The 15,341-nt window shown below is 37.7% G+C and overlaps 2 long non-coding RNA genes across 2 annotated transcripts; both read left to right on the top strand.

The window, feature by feature from the left end:
* Positions 1–2,047: 2,047 nt before the first annotated feature.
* Positions 2,048–2,780, top strand: LOC122660502. The gene is made up of 3 exons (XR_006332704.1): positions 2,048–2,094; positions 2,224–2,280; positions 2,722–2,780. It is a non-coding gene; the product is annotated as an uncharacterized LOC122660502 (long non-coding RNA).
* Positions 2,781–7,126: 4,346 nt separating this feature from the next.
* On the top strand, positions 7,127–7,785 carry LOC122648672. Its single transcript, XR_006331116.1, has 3 exons — positions 7,127–7,299; positions 7,414–7,522; positions 7,737–7,785. It is a non-coding gene; the product is annotated as an uncharacterized LOC122648672 (long non-coding RNA).
* Positions 7,786–15,341: the final 7,556 nt, after the last annotated feature.

Raw genomic sequence — 15,341 nt, 5'->3', positions numbered from 1 at the left:
TATGGACCTGGTTTTCCTACACGAATGTTAAGGAGTCTCCATACGTAAATATTGTTTTTCAGATAGCTATAGACTATCTGTATCTGTATCCATTTAGCTTTCGAATGGATTCGGATAGTGCTGAACAGATATGGACACGGATACAGAAATGGATTTCGGCTATTCATTTACATCCCTATCTACCATGTGGCAGGTCAGATCAGGCTAACATTGTGGGCAATTAAAACTTAAGGTCCGTGTAGTGGTTGAAGTACCTGGCATGTATGAATATACAACAAAAGGTTATGACAACAAATAAGAGGATAGATGATTGAATTTGAGGTTAAATTATACACGTGACTCTATTAATACAATTCTGTCAAATCAGCCGCATAAAGTGTCCACCTACCAAAGGTTCAAAACTAGGTGTGCTTGTTAAGACATGTTTCTCCTAAACAATTGTTTTTTTCCCACAGCTATTCAGAAAAGAATCTCTTCAGCTTACATATCTAGTTTTGCCATGTGAAAGAGGGATGTGATCCCAAACTCTGATTGTGTGGGGGGTATATTGAGATTTTTATCACATGTCAAATTTCAACCTTAAAATCCAATCATTTACTTTTCTATCTAATGCCATACTGTCCCCTTATATGTCCATTCACACTATACTGTATTCAGTGGCAACCTCTCAGTAGTTCTAGATTTTTTCATTCATTGATTTTTAACTTGGCAAACTCGGAGACATTCAGTAAAGATGGAAGGATCGTCACTTAGCAATTTCCCAGCCCGATTTGTTCATAGAAAATACTAGGCCCCATCACTTCGAATCTTTATCCCCTCCAATTCCACCAAGTCCTCACATGAGAGCAGAAATGATCACCCTATCCTCTACTCAAAAACACTGCCTAAGATGGGATCCACTCCCTCCTTAGAGAAATTGGGGTTCCGTTTGGTTGCAAGGAAAATTAAAGGGAAGGGAAGTGAAATTTTCATACTCAAAAAAGAAACTTTTTTAATCATTACCCCATGTGACACCATGTAACAATATATCTAACTTCAAATCATTCTATATTTGGTTATTAAATTTCCCTTTACTTATGCATCCATTTCCCTTTGGTTTAAATGTAAAATAAATATTACATGTAAAATATATCTTTATTAGATATAGTAAGAAATTTAAATAGTTTATACAATCACATGGGGTAATGATTACAAAAATTTATTTTTTAGGTTTGAAAAATTTTCCTTCCCTTCCTTTTAATTCCCCTTACAACTAAACGGAGCTTGGAGGAATTGGAGGTAACCACGACTTGGAGGTGATAATTATTCCCATGGTTCCCTAATTTTTGGAGTTAAGGTGGTATGGGACTTTATCGCATTTAGTCCCACATCGGTTTGGGACGAAGATTGAAAAGGTGAGAAAGCTCTATATAATCAGGTGGTCTGTAGTGAAAGAAATCACGCAGCCGTGTGATAAGCACATAGCGAATTGTTCTTTAGCCTTTTACTAAAGAAGACCTTTTATTGTTTAAGATCTTTTTTGTGATGGTTTAATAACAAGTCCCTAGTTTATAGGGAAACCTTCTCACAAAGAATCAAATTAGGGTTGGTTATCTATTTATTGAACTGTGAAGATTTCCTTAAGACTCCAACTCTATTGCAATGACGTTTGATGAGACGGAAGTGTGGGTTTACACCAATATTTTTTAAGGTTATCTTTCGATGAGACCTAATAATTCCGTTGTGGGAAAGGGTAAAGGGTAAAGGGTAAAGGGTTAAGGGTTGTGTTGTTTGTTGTTGACGTTTTCGATGAAATGCTCGTGTGGATAAATGGGGGGCCCAAGTCATAATCACCTTCACTTACAAGTTACAACCAAACGGACCCAAGTCATAACGTATTTTTGAACGCTGCTGCACCTTCTCTCTGTCCCCGTGTTGGACGTCTGCTACTCTTCCATTCTTCCAGTAGCATCGACAGCAGCAATAATGGCGGGAAGAGAAGGTGTTCTCCACAGTGAAAGTGAATCCCTCGATCCTCCGATTGAAACATTACAGGGGGAAGACCTTGTGATTGATTTGCAATTTCAGCTTAAATCTCTATGAAGCAGAGTCAAGGTATAATCCTTACTTCCGTCCACTTGTCATGCACCTCTTAGCGGTTGTTCTTCTGTTTCATCTATTTTGTTATTGTCTTTTAGCTTTAGCATACCTTGATTTCTTTTCTCAAATGTACTTAAAACTCAGGAATTAGAGCTAGAGAACGCAAGATTATCTCAGATTTCAAATTGTCGGTGCCGGAAGGTTTGCCCATGGAGCTTTAATATTTTCTGTCATTATTGTTATTGTTAATATAGTTCTCACTTCTTAGATGCTAACATGAGTTTAGGCAATAGGGACGGTATATTTATAATATGATGTCTATTATGCGATCACTTCCTAGGCTTGACTAGTGGAACTTGTGTTACTCATTAGGTTTCCATCGATTTTGATAAATGAAGGATTATTATTGATTTATGCTTCAACTGGGATCCCACGATGGGGTTATAGTCTATAACTATGCTGTACCAAATTCACAGAAGTTAAAAAAAAAAAAAAGAATAAGAAATGATGTTCCAGCTAGTTTTGATACTGAAGGTTGAAAACTCATCAGTCTCTTTATAAACTGATCACCAAAAACACAGCTTGTTATTTGCTTTTGTTGAAGGTTAGATGTTGAAATTCCTTAGGTTTCAGGCCATGCAGATAGAAGAGAGTCCTGAACGTTCTGCTATATCTGCTGATATTTCAGTTGAGGACATCGTTGGAGATAAATGCAGAATATTACTCTATGATAACCTTCTTCATCACTTCCACTGTTGCTTGAATCATCGAAGACATATGAAGCCTTAAACGAAACAAAAACCAGAGACATCAATGAAGACAGAGCTATAACCCTGGGGGGGGGGGGGACCGAGAAAGTCTCGGTCAATCACAGAAATAATAAGAAACTGCAACAATTAAACACAAATCTTATCAATTTTATGTTTCGGTAAATCAAAAATTGAAAATTTAACTAATTTAGAAGCAGAATTTGTGTTGGGTGTGCTTTAATTCTTACATATAATCACAGCTGATCTGGCGATGGGGATGAGAGGTATATCGATTAGGGATGATCAGAAATGTAATTTCTAAGATGAGAAGAAAGTGTCCCAAATGAAAGAGGGAGTGAAGTGGAGAGAATTGTAGATCAAAAGGGAGACTGGGAGAGACTGCCTGGTTTGCCGCCAATAAGGTTTGTTGCTGCCCACAATCTACCATCGCCTGCTGCTTGCAGTCGCAGGTAGAAACAGAAGGAATTCAATGGTATCTCTAGTAAAATTGTAGTTGCAAAGGGTTTTCTGTCATTATTTATATGTTCTTTAGTGTTTTTTGGCATTAATTGTATGTTCTTTAGTGTCCCAAATGAAAGATGGAGCTTGCCGATCAAAATGGAGGCTTCGATTTGCTCCCTTTTCAAATCAACGGTAATTACAACTCAAATGGAACTTCGATTAGATGCGGAAGAAGAATCAAATCGTCGACCACGATAATCACCGAAAGCACTTTTAGATAAATTGGTGTGAACAAACAAAAGAAATATTAAAATAGCTGACCAACCAGGAACAATCAAGTCGTCGATCAGAAGGTTCTGAATCGACCTCAGTTGCAATTTCACTAATTCCATGTCAGTTTTATTTGATATTTAGGGTTTTCACTTAATTGACAGGGTTTGATTTTACTGGATACAAGCTCTGATTCCTGCTTCTTTTTGCAACAGGAATATGGGAATATGTTGGTCCCTCATTCGGCTTCTGTAGATGGTCCCCAGCCAATGGAAGGTGATACTTTTAGGGTGTTTTGTTTTTTGGAGAGATTGAGTTGTTAATATTGTGACATGTTATTTATAGTTCTCTTGGATTTGGTTAGCTCGATTCGTTGGACATGGACCAAATTTATTTTTTTATAATGATTTGGAAGTTACAGTTGCCTCCTTAGGCACAGTGACGGTTTCAATGTTTTCTCTTTTCTTATTACACTGCTACTTATTAGTAGTTGCGGAAGCGGGGACTGCCAGTACAGTTGAGAGCCAGCCAATCGATGATCCTCCATCCTTGGAGAAATATCCTGATTTTACAGTCATAAGGGTAAATATATGCAGCATGGCTTTTTGAATCATTGATTGTCTAACCAGAAGTATATTGGTGAACTACTTGCTTCTCTTACTAAAGTAGTTGTTTTGTACCATTAGGTTGCACGAGATGAGGATCTTGAGCGGATTGGGTGCTGTCATTATTATGATCTTGTGGATCATGATAAGGTCATGTGGTTGGATTGACACTATAAGTCCTTTTTCCCTTTTCAAGGTACACAATAAGTGTTTGCATTGCATCTCATTAAGTTTAGCCTCTAGGGACATGGCTTTGTTGAGTTGAGTTGAGTTGATATACTGGTTCTTGTTGAAATAATTTTGGGGCCTTATTTTTTATTTCCACATAAAGTGGTTCTCGAGGTGAACAGTTGACATATTACTTAAGTGAGTTGATGGAAAAGTGGCAAATTGCCGATGTAATATCTGTAGTTTTTCTTTGCTCATGGGAAGGGGTGTGGTTGAGCAAATATGTTATCTTGCATTGCAAAATGCAATATTATACGCAGTAGGGAAAATTACACTCCCCTCCCCTGTACTTTTAGGGGAGGGGAGGACCTTTGAAGCAAAGTATAGGGGAGGGGAGTGTAATTTTCCCTATGCATTAAATATAGCATAGTTTCTTTATCTTTCCTTCTTTGTGAAGTGTCAAAATAGAGCATTGAAAAATCTAGTACAATGGAAGAGTTAATATTAGTTATCGGAGTAGCATAGGTGTGCATCTACAGAACACAGAGTTATTAAGGAGGGTATTTGATTACATTAAATTCTGAAATTTGACAGGTGGCTTATCCTACAATGTGTTTTCTATGCAAGTTCTTGAATTGCCACACTAATTTTCCAGGTGGTACAAAATGGTGTGTTGAATGCTTCCATAGTTGCACTTTACTTTTAGATTGAAGGATTAACGTATTCTTTAATTTTCTCAACATATGGTTTACATTTAAGTGACAGAGAGAATTCCCGAGGTTGATTTTTTTTTTTCCCTTCAAAATCCGTTAGGGTAGAATTTTTTCCTCAAGGTTTATCTTTTAGAGTTCCTAGCATACGAGGTTGGAGAACCGGTTTTCATGGGGTGCAATTTCGCTGCCAATCTTTGCAATTGGTATTGCTTGTACACTTTAGCAAAGGGGTCCGCTCTTCATATGAATCATTTATTTTGTTGTTGTTGGGGAATTAGTGGTTTCATTTATTTATATATCTTGTTATGTCTATCGTCTTTGTTTTTTTGGTCGACTTACTTGGTTCATAAAAATTATGTTGATTTTAACAAGGCTCTTGTCTGTTCAATTCTTATTCTTCAATTATTTTCAATTGATGCAACCACAGAGTTTCAATTTCTTGACCAAAAACATACATGGGGACTTATTTTAATAAACCAATCTGAAATTTAAATTGAAATAGAAATAGAAATCCAACCATAGAGAGCCTTTGTGATGTGTGGTGCCGGGGTCTGTTTCATGCATGCAGTGAACTTGCAATAATCAAGTTCTTATTTGTCCTCCGAGTTCTGTTTATCTAACTATTGAAGTGGTTTACAGGAAATGGTTGCTAAAGAGTTTGGCATTCCAGTGCAGTACCAGCGCTTTTGGCTGTGGGCCAAGCGTCGTAACAACACCTATCGTCCAAGAAGGCCATTGACTTCTCAGGAAGAGGAACAATCTGTAAGTACTTCCACTGTCATCTTATTTGTTTTTATTAGTTTTCAGCACATATATTCAGAAGTTATCATGAATCTCCAACTACATGCATTCCTTTATTCCTTGCTGCCTTTTCCCTCCAAAAATAAGTTATCATGAATCCATCTATAGACGCATTTCTTTACTTCTCGGTGCTCTCTATTAAAGAACTAAAAGGCGGGTGACCTACTCCTCAACTTCACATTCAAAGTGATATTACACTGTAATTGTCATCCTGATTTTTGTTGATGGGGCCCTTTTTGTGTGTGTGTGTGTGTGTGTGTCCATCGGCTGGGATTTGCATACTGTAGGTGTTAAATTAATTAGATTCATTGATTTGGTTAGTTCTCCTCAACTTGAAGAGGAGAATGCAAATTCCAGAAAAAGGGTTTTGAGTATGGACTACAGTATTGATGAGAAAGCTAATGTTTTTTTCCACTTATCCCGTTTGAACTTCTGATCTGGGGTTGTAATTATTTTAATCCCTTGTTTCGTTTGGTGAAGGCAGCCATTCCCTTCAGCGAACTATTCTTTACTTTGTAAAAATGTTTCGCCTTCTGAAATATGCAATATGAAAATCGACAATTAATAATCAATATGCCCTTCGTGATGTCATTAAGTAGAACGGCACTTAATTTTTGTTTATCTTGATGCTGTGCTTCTGTTTTTGAACGCATTGTTTTGTTTAAGAACAATGCAATGCTTTCTTGGATGTTTTTCCTTTCAATGCTAGGGTGATGAAGGAGCACTTTGTTGAACTGCGCCGATCGAGAACCGGGGCCGAATTGGAATTTGGGTCTAGTAGGATGATTAGATATATATTTTCTTAATTAGGATGATATGTAATCTTCTTATTTTTGGAAGTTTAGCTACGTAGGATATTTGGATTCCATTCAATCCGGGCTGTAGTGGAACTTAAGGGTGCTAAATTTTGGACATTGAATTAAATTTTTTCTGTTCTTAGTTTGAATTCAAACTGTTTGCTTAGGCTCTGCCAGTAGTTATGATATATAAACTTTATTAAAGGGTAGAAATTATTGTCAGAATCCAAATTTCACCGCCAAAAGTATCTTTGGAACCCTATTAGTTTTCTTCATGATTTATGCTCCTGGTTCTTGTTTAGGCATTTATATCAACAGGGTGGTTGGTTCTCTATTGTTATTGCTGCCTAGAACATCGAAGACACACATTGTATAATTTTTGCAATCTTCCTTGTAGGTTGGACAACTAATTGAGGTTTCACATAAAGTGGATTTTGGAGAACTTGATTTATTTTTGGAAGTGGAGCTTGGGCCGGTAACTGTTCTTTAATTTAATTTAATACATTGTCAAGCTTGCTTGAATCATTTATTCTTGCACTCTCAATGCTTTTCCCTAATGTCATATAGGTTGGCATCCTATTCTTCCACCGGAGAAGACAACAGATGATATTTTGCTTTTTTTCAAGCTATATGACCCGGAGAAAAAAGAGATTCGGTGGTTAGTGTTTCTTTCCCTCCTACTGTTTCTTCTCAAGACAGATTTTTGAGTAGATCAAATAACTTGATTGATTTTAATTTTAATTTATTATTTAGTTTTAATTTTTGTCAGGTATGTTGGAAGGCTTTTTGTTAAGGGTATTGATAAGCCTGTGGATATCCTAACAAAACTAAATCAAATGGCTGGCTTTAACCCTAACGAAGAAATAGATCTTTATGAGGTTCATCTCTTGTACTTTATTGCAATTTTCGTTCTTCCCTGTCACACCAGGAAGGAAAATAATTACATCTAATCTGTTACGGAATTGTGGCTTTTTTGTTTTTTTTTTTTTTGTTTTAATTGTGTTTGTTTTTGCGAACTCTACTTTTGTTGTACCATACAACTGGAATTTTTTATTTATATAAGTTTCATGCCCATGCTTTTGTGCTGATCAGGAAATTCAGTTTAAGCCTAGTGTCATTTGTGAACAAATTGACAAGGAAGTCACTTTTCAATCTAGAAAGGTATTTACTAAGTAGGGGTGATTGTATTGTTTATTTTTTTGTTTGTTGCTTGCATTTTCTGTGCTGATTAATATAATTTGTTTCCTTTGTTTACAGATTGAAGATGGAAACATTATTTGTTTTCAGAAGTCTTCTCCTTCTGAGAGTTCTGGACAAAACCAATATCCTGATGTTCAATCATTTTTGGAATATGTACATAATCAGCAGGTATGCCTTTTCTGTAGCATTCACTTATCATTTTGGTAAAAAAACAACATTTGGCAGAAAATTATGTACTATTGGTATTAATAGTTGTGTTAATAGTAGCATTGGCAGTTAATGTTGTAAGAGGAAGAAGGCATCGGTGAACTCTGATTGTAAATTATATCATAAATGACATTTTACGGTGAGATTAGGTTGGACAATAATAGTTAATTCTGTGGTATATTTTATCATTAGTCAACATTCTACAGTTCATGAGGTTAAACAGTAGAAGTTGTTCATTGTTATGCGCAAGCAGGTTATGACTTCCTGTACTGTGTCCTGTAGTTGCCAAATTTGAACTACTGGGTGGTTCTTCGAAAGCATCGTAATGTAGCCAAGATAACATCGTTGTGTTGAAAAATATTTAGAAAGGAAGGAATGAAAGGATGTTTAGAGGATGGAACGGATCTTGTTGGGATGTAGCTTATTACTGTTATGAGAACAGCCAGATTTTCTCTCTCCTGGAGGACTTTCATGGGATTCCCATCAATTACTTTTTGTGCTAATAAGTATCTGTTTCAACCTCTATGGGTGCTCTTGCTCTGATCCAGATGTTGGGTTTCTCCCCCTCCCAATGATTTTCACCTAAACATTGATAGTGGGTCTTTGGCAACACTGGGCCGGCAGGAAAAGTATGGTCTACTAACCAAGATGGGAATATTTACTATCACTGCATAGCTGGAGGTGGCAATTATGGTTCAGAGACTTCTGTGTGGATTCTATTCTTGACGCCTGATGGCAGTTCGCCCCAGCAAGAAACCCCAATAAACCTCAAAACGGAGATGATGAGCTTCAAGTGTAGATGGAGGGAGATGGTAGCCAAAGTGGGAAGAGGCGGCAATGGTGGCTAAGGAATGGTGCACTAAATCGAAGGTTTGGGGACAACAGAACTGAAGTAATACCAAAATCAGTTACGAGATCTACAGAGCATGACTAAGAAAGAAGAAGATCGAGAAAACTGCAGGGAAGGAAAGAGAGGGGATGAGGAAAAGAGGGCAAGAGGGACGCACGCCACTGCGGTGGAGAGATTTCACGCCACAGAGGCGGAAGGGTTACATCTTGGGGTGGCGGTGCACATCCGACGGCACAGCAGAGGCCATGTGTGCCATGTGTGCCACCTGGCCTCTGCTGTACCGTCGGATGTGCACCGCCGCGACGAAAGGAATCGAGATGTTCCATTAGAAGCCATGGATGGAGCAATCGATGGGGATACCTGTAACTCATCTTCCCCAATCGATTTGGATTGGGGAAGATGAGTTGCATGGCTTTTTTTTTCTTTTCTTGAAGGGGCATTTTTGTCACTTTACCTGTTGATTTTAACAGTGTTAGTCATAAACTATTACCGTTTGTAAACCTCAAACCCAATATGGGTATTGCACCGTGGATATAGGCTTATTGCCGAACCACGTATATTTGTGTGTTGTAGTTTGTTTTAGTTTGTTTTTATACTTTGTGAAGTGTTGTGGTGCTTTCAAGGGTCATGGCGAATGGTCACCTTATGGAAAAGGCGTTATGTTATTATTTTATTATTTTATTCTAGTTCCTATATTTGTATTGGTTTTGTGTATATGATTTTCACTCATAAATGGCTGAACTGCATATGAGGTGATCTTGGAGATGCATGCATCTCATTTTAAAGTTAAGTCCGACTAATATGGGTGGGAATGTTTTGTCTTTTGGAGGATGTGTAAGTCAACACAGGAAAATTGTATGGTGTTCTGGAGAGATCCCATGATTGTGATCTCTTCTTGAGGAGTGGCCGTTGTTGTTCTTTTTCTTCTTGTTTTACTTTATGGTTGTGCAGCTTTCCTGGTTATTCTGGTCTGGGCTTTCTTGTTAGTTTGTTGTCGGGAACAATTTATGGCACAGATGTCTTGAAGCTTGTTGCTTTCTAGTGGTAGATTAGTGAAAAGTTCACTCGTTAATCACTTTGTTTTTTCTATATAATTGCGTATTACTTGTTATCTTTCGTTACTTCATTTCTGAATGTCTAATGTCTTGGCTTGACATAATTTGATGATTTAAAGCTTGTGCAATTCAAACCTGCCGATAAACTAAGGAAGGATGGTTTTGGTCTGATGCTGTAAGTATCAGTGAATATTTATTTTGCTTTTATTGTTATTTTTAACTGTTAAAGAACTTAACTTGTTTCAGTATAATAAACTTTCTCCTTGTGAAATTGGTAGGTCATATGATGACACATATGATGATGTTGTTAAAAAAGTTGCTGCAAAACTTGGCGTGGATAATCCATCCAAAATTGGTCTTAGATGCGATGGACATTCCATGCCATTCTGGGATCAGGAGGTGAAGAAGTTATCAGACATGCTGGTCTGCGGCCATAAGGTTGGTTGGTCATCAACCTGGAACCTGATTCTTTTTTTATGTCTGTGTGTTTTCATGTCCTTCCATTTCATTTGCACCGCCTTTGAATGACTCAATTCTCAATTGGAATTATTTTTCGTTGTCTTGTATTATGAAGAATTGTGTATGACTCTGGTAGAATTGGAAGCTTCGCTACGGAAGAGATTCTCAATATGTCCATGTAATGTATATAGATAACTTCCACCCGCACTCAATAGCTTCAGGCCACCATTTTCCATCTCTTGTTAGTAAACCAAACAAAAAACCTTTTGCCATGGAAAATTTGAATAGTAGAATACCTTTTTGATTTAAATTTTTTCTTGGATGAATAATTTGATTTAAATTGATCAGTCCCAAACTCCCAATTCCAATTAAGTCTGATTCTCAATAAATGAATTGTATTCCACCGATTCTGACCAATTTCTCAGATGCCAAGATGATTCCGAGCCTATTGGAATCGAAACCAATGGTAACGGATTCTATTTCCAATTCTGAAGTTTAAAACTTCGAAAAAGAAAATTATGATTTAGTTCATAGGGATAATTCTTGGGCTACTAATATGTATTACATACATGATATTAAAGCTATGCTTGTTTTGCAAGAGAATGTAAAATACTCACCCTAACAACAGCTGCCTAATGCAATTGGTGAGCTGTGGTGTGCTTCATGCCCATGCTCATTAGGAGTTCTCGAGTGCAAGTCACCTGGTTATTACCTTCCTCCCTCCCTAGTTCCTCACCCCCTATATATAAAAGCTCCTAATTCCAAAAAAAAAGGGAGTAAATTTACATGACATCCCTGAAAATCGAACAATACTCAACTCACCCGTCAGGTCAGACCAAGCTTGAGGCCTCGGGCTAAGCTTGGCTAAGGGTGTCAAAATAGAACCAGAATCGACTGTTTTCGATTGAAACAAATCACATTGCAAAAAAATTATCCGGTTTTGATTTTATAGGTTCTCTTCCCGGTTCGGTTTTGATTTGCATCGCAAAATCGTGGTTTTAAATCGAATAAAAAACCAAAAAAATAAAATAAAACCGGCACCTCTTACTAGAATACTAGCCCATGCATCAATTGGATTAATTAATATTATATAATTAATTTAATAAACAACAATTAATGCATCATACTTGAAACATAAAATAAGTAGAATGATATGGGTTAACTATATATTATATTTGTTCATGTATGAATTGAAAATGATCGATGATAAAATGGATTAACAAAGCCTTATTTTTTAAAAGAAGAAATAGTTTGTTTATCATGTATGTAAACACTGGAATATAAAGGCCTTGAAAACCAAGGTTGTCAATAAAACAAATATAAGAGAGTTTTTTTTATCGCATGGGAAATATGATGAGTGAGGGAGATCGGGAGAGAACGTGAAACACTGGAATATAAAGGCCTTGAAAACCAAGGTTGTCTTCATTATTGTTTCCCAAAACTCACACTACACAAACCGCATGGAAACCGGTAGTGAATCGGATAACAAAAACCGAATAGAAACAGGTAAAATTATACCGTATGTAAAACGATTCCTATCCGGTTCAGTTTTGATTTCACTTTATTAAATTGTAAATCGCATCGCAACCAAACCGAATAACCAGAACTGCACCGATTGACATCCTTAAGCTTGGCCCAGCCCGGCCCGACCCTGTTTTAAGTTATACTATATATATATATGGGAAAAAGTTCTCTGTCCGGGAGTGTGGCCTACGCCAGCACTCCCATGAGTCTATCTCTCTCCTCCCCATGTGAAAAGACACCTCTGCCCCCTTATTTTAAGGAGAGAGATAGACACATGGGAGTGCTGATGCAGGCCACACTCCCGTACAGAAAACTGCTTCCTATATATATATATGGGAAAGTTTTCATACACAGCCGTGTACGCATGCACGGTCGTGTCCCCTCTCACAAAGAATTGGAAAAGTCATAAATCCCCACCCATTAATTAATGCCTTGAAACTCCCACCCTCTCATTCTATTATATATTTATATATGAAGATAATAAGTGATATAATATATTTTATTATAGTGTTATTTTACATAAAATTTATAATTTTCTTCCAAACCCATTCCAACCCATGCATTTTCTTCCCCCTCCCTAGGGGTGTCAATACCCAACTCGAACCGATGAAACCGGCCCGAACCAACCCGAACGAGCCCGGACCACACCGGACCGAACTCTTAATGGTTCGGTTTGGTTTGTGGATCCAGAAAGGCAAACGGTTTGGTTTGGTTTGGGCTAGCCCGACGGTGCACCGTTAGGCCCGAACCCAAACCGAACCGACCTAACCCGATAAATGAGTAAATCAGTAAATGCCTAATGCCCCATTGTCCCCTAAATGTGTTGTGATAGTTTCTCACTTTATCTCATATCCTTTGTTAGTGATTACCCAACCAATTGTATCCATAGGCTATAGGACACAGGATACAAAGATGCATTGTATTTGAAATATTGTATGTACTTAAAAGAGAAAGAGAAGAAAAATTAGCACTAACCGGACCTTACTAGTTATATAAAACCGATACCGAACCAAATCCAAACCGATATCAACCCGTTATCATAAACCGAAATCGCACCGAAACCAAATATTTCTTAATGGTTTGGTTTCGATTTCTATAAAAGTCACACTGAAACCGAAAAGCCTGAACCGAAATCGGCCCGAACCGGCCCATTGACACCCCTACCCCTCCCAATGATCAGGGCCAATCAAGGACAGCCTGATCCGACCCTGAGGGTGGATTAGGGTTGGATTTTTAAGGCCTTGAGTCAGGGCCAGATCGGGCCTGGGTCCAGCTAAGGGGACTCAGGGTTGGACTAGGGTTCTATAAAGCCCGGCCCAACCTGACCCTGTTGCAGTCCTAAATCCTATTTAATAGAAAATATCCGTATGCGATCGTCGAGAAGTCGGGTGGCATTTCAGTAATTTCAGTGCTTATTAGAAAAATAGTGCAAAATTTGTGGTTGAATCATCACTCTCCAAGTTCCACCCAATGGCCTTAATCACTTCAGACTTGAGAGCAACTAAAACTCCTCAAACAAATCTTTCTAACCATCCTCCGTACACATTTAAAGAGATGAATGAGATCAACTAATGGTGTTGAATGCCCGACGAGAGTCCTAACTCAATCTCAGGTGGGACCCAATCACTTAATTGGTCTCATCCTCTATACATGGAACAGATGATGGTTGATGAAGGAAGGCAGCTCAAAGTTTTATGTGAGATACCCACTTTTAAGTTAAATGGAAAAAGGTTTTCTAGTTTGGCACCACATGTATTACTTATATCTGTCACGTGTTATAGATCGAATAGAGTTGAAATTTTTAGATAAGTAGACTGCACCTATTCACATGTCAATTTTTAATTAAAATGGAAATTGATCAAGTGATAAAACAAAACTCTGAAAGCTTAGTGAAAACAAAAAAATCAAATTTGTTTAAAAAGAATTGGACTATTTAAAGGGAGAGAGTTCTCTATGTGTGTTGGTGGGGTGAGGGGGGAGGGGGAGGAGTGGCGCAAAGCCAATGAGAGCATGCATAGAGTAATCAATAGGGTAGGCATTTCCACCTTTTATAGGGGCGGGGTGATCATTTTGCCCATTTCTATATTTGGGCATAGCATGCACGCTCTCCCACAGAGTTCTTTTTTCTTACTTAAAAATTAGAGAAATTTATACGTATTTCTCCTGAGGTATCGATTAATTACTGATGCATCCATCTTTTTTCACTATTTATACATACCTCTCTTACTTTTCTAAATAATTAATAAGTTAAACAAAGCATTTAGTAGTTCCTATAACTTATCTTCACAAGGCCGTATTGACATTCTTCCATGCGAAAATAAATAAATAAAGAGAAAATATCATCCCCCTCCCCTCTAAGTTTGCCTAATATCAATCCAGTACCCAAGTTTTGAAAAATATCTACCTCTCCCCCTACTTTATAAAGATTATATCAACCGTAACCTAACCGTTAAAAAATGCTATTAAGGGATGATGTGACATGTACAAAATTTATAAAACCCCATAATACCTTTAATGTTATATTATTCCAATTTTGCCCTCTTCAACTCCAACACTTCGGTCTTCTCTGAAGAGATCCCTCCATTGTAAACCAGAGCCTTCAGATGTTCATGATGATGTCGTTTATTTGCAGAGATTTCATTGGACCTACAGGAAGTGATGAAGTCGAGCGAGACGACGGGAAAGTAGCAGTGCTCCAGTGACAAATCTGAGAAGACTTGTTGGTTGAAAATGGAGGGGTTTTGTGGAGGGGGGGAGAAGAACATAGAGAAAGGGTTTTCTATTTTTGGTTCTGTACTCTCTCTCGCCCTCTCTGCTCTTCTTCTTGTTACTCTTTTTTGTTTTTCTGGTTCTGGCGGAACCAAGGAGTGTTGGATTGGGGTTTTTGGAAGAGGAAGACAGTGGGGCTGGTTCTGGGAAAAAATGAGAAGAAGGGGTGGTTCGATTAGTTTGCAGAAGGGTTTCAACTTCTTTTTTTTCGCTGCTATATAGTGAGATAGAAGGGAAAGGGAAGGTGGGTTTGGGGTTTCAGTGGGGTCGAAGGAGAGGGATGGGAGATGGAGAGTGACGCATTGGCATCTTCTTCTAATCTTCTAACTAACCTCGGTATTTCTCTGCTTTTAAATTATACTCAAAACTTTGCTATGCAACTCCTTTCTGTTCTTGACAAGAACTATTTCCAAGAGCAAGTTTGAACCAACCATTGGATGTGTACAAAAGAAGCTAAATATCAAGGTAAGTCAATCCATGAGAGGCATTCACAACCACAATTATTTCTATTTTGGAAAGAACACCCTCCACATCTACAATGCCTCTACCTATCTGAAAATAGAAAGAGTCATTCACGACCACAAACACTGCAAGTTTGAGAAAAAAACCCAGTTCAAAAATCTTCATGAAACA

This window comes from Telopea speciosissima, chromosome 1 (genome assembly GCF_018873765.1).
Source record: "Telopea speciosissima isolate NSW1024214 ecotype Mountain lineage chromosome 1, Tspe_v1, whole genome shotgun sequence".
Classification (NCBI taxonomy): Eukaryota; Viridiplantae; Streptophyta; class Magnoliopsida; order Proteales; family Proteaceae; genus Telopea; species Telopea speciosissima.
This window is presented reverse-complemented; position numbering and strand designations above follow the sequence as displayed.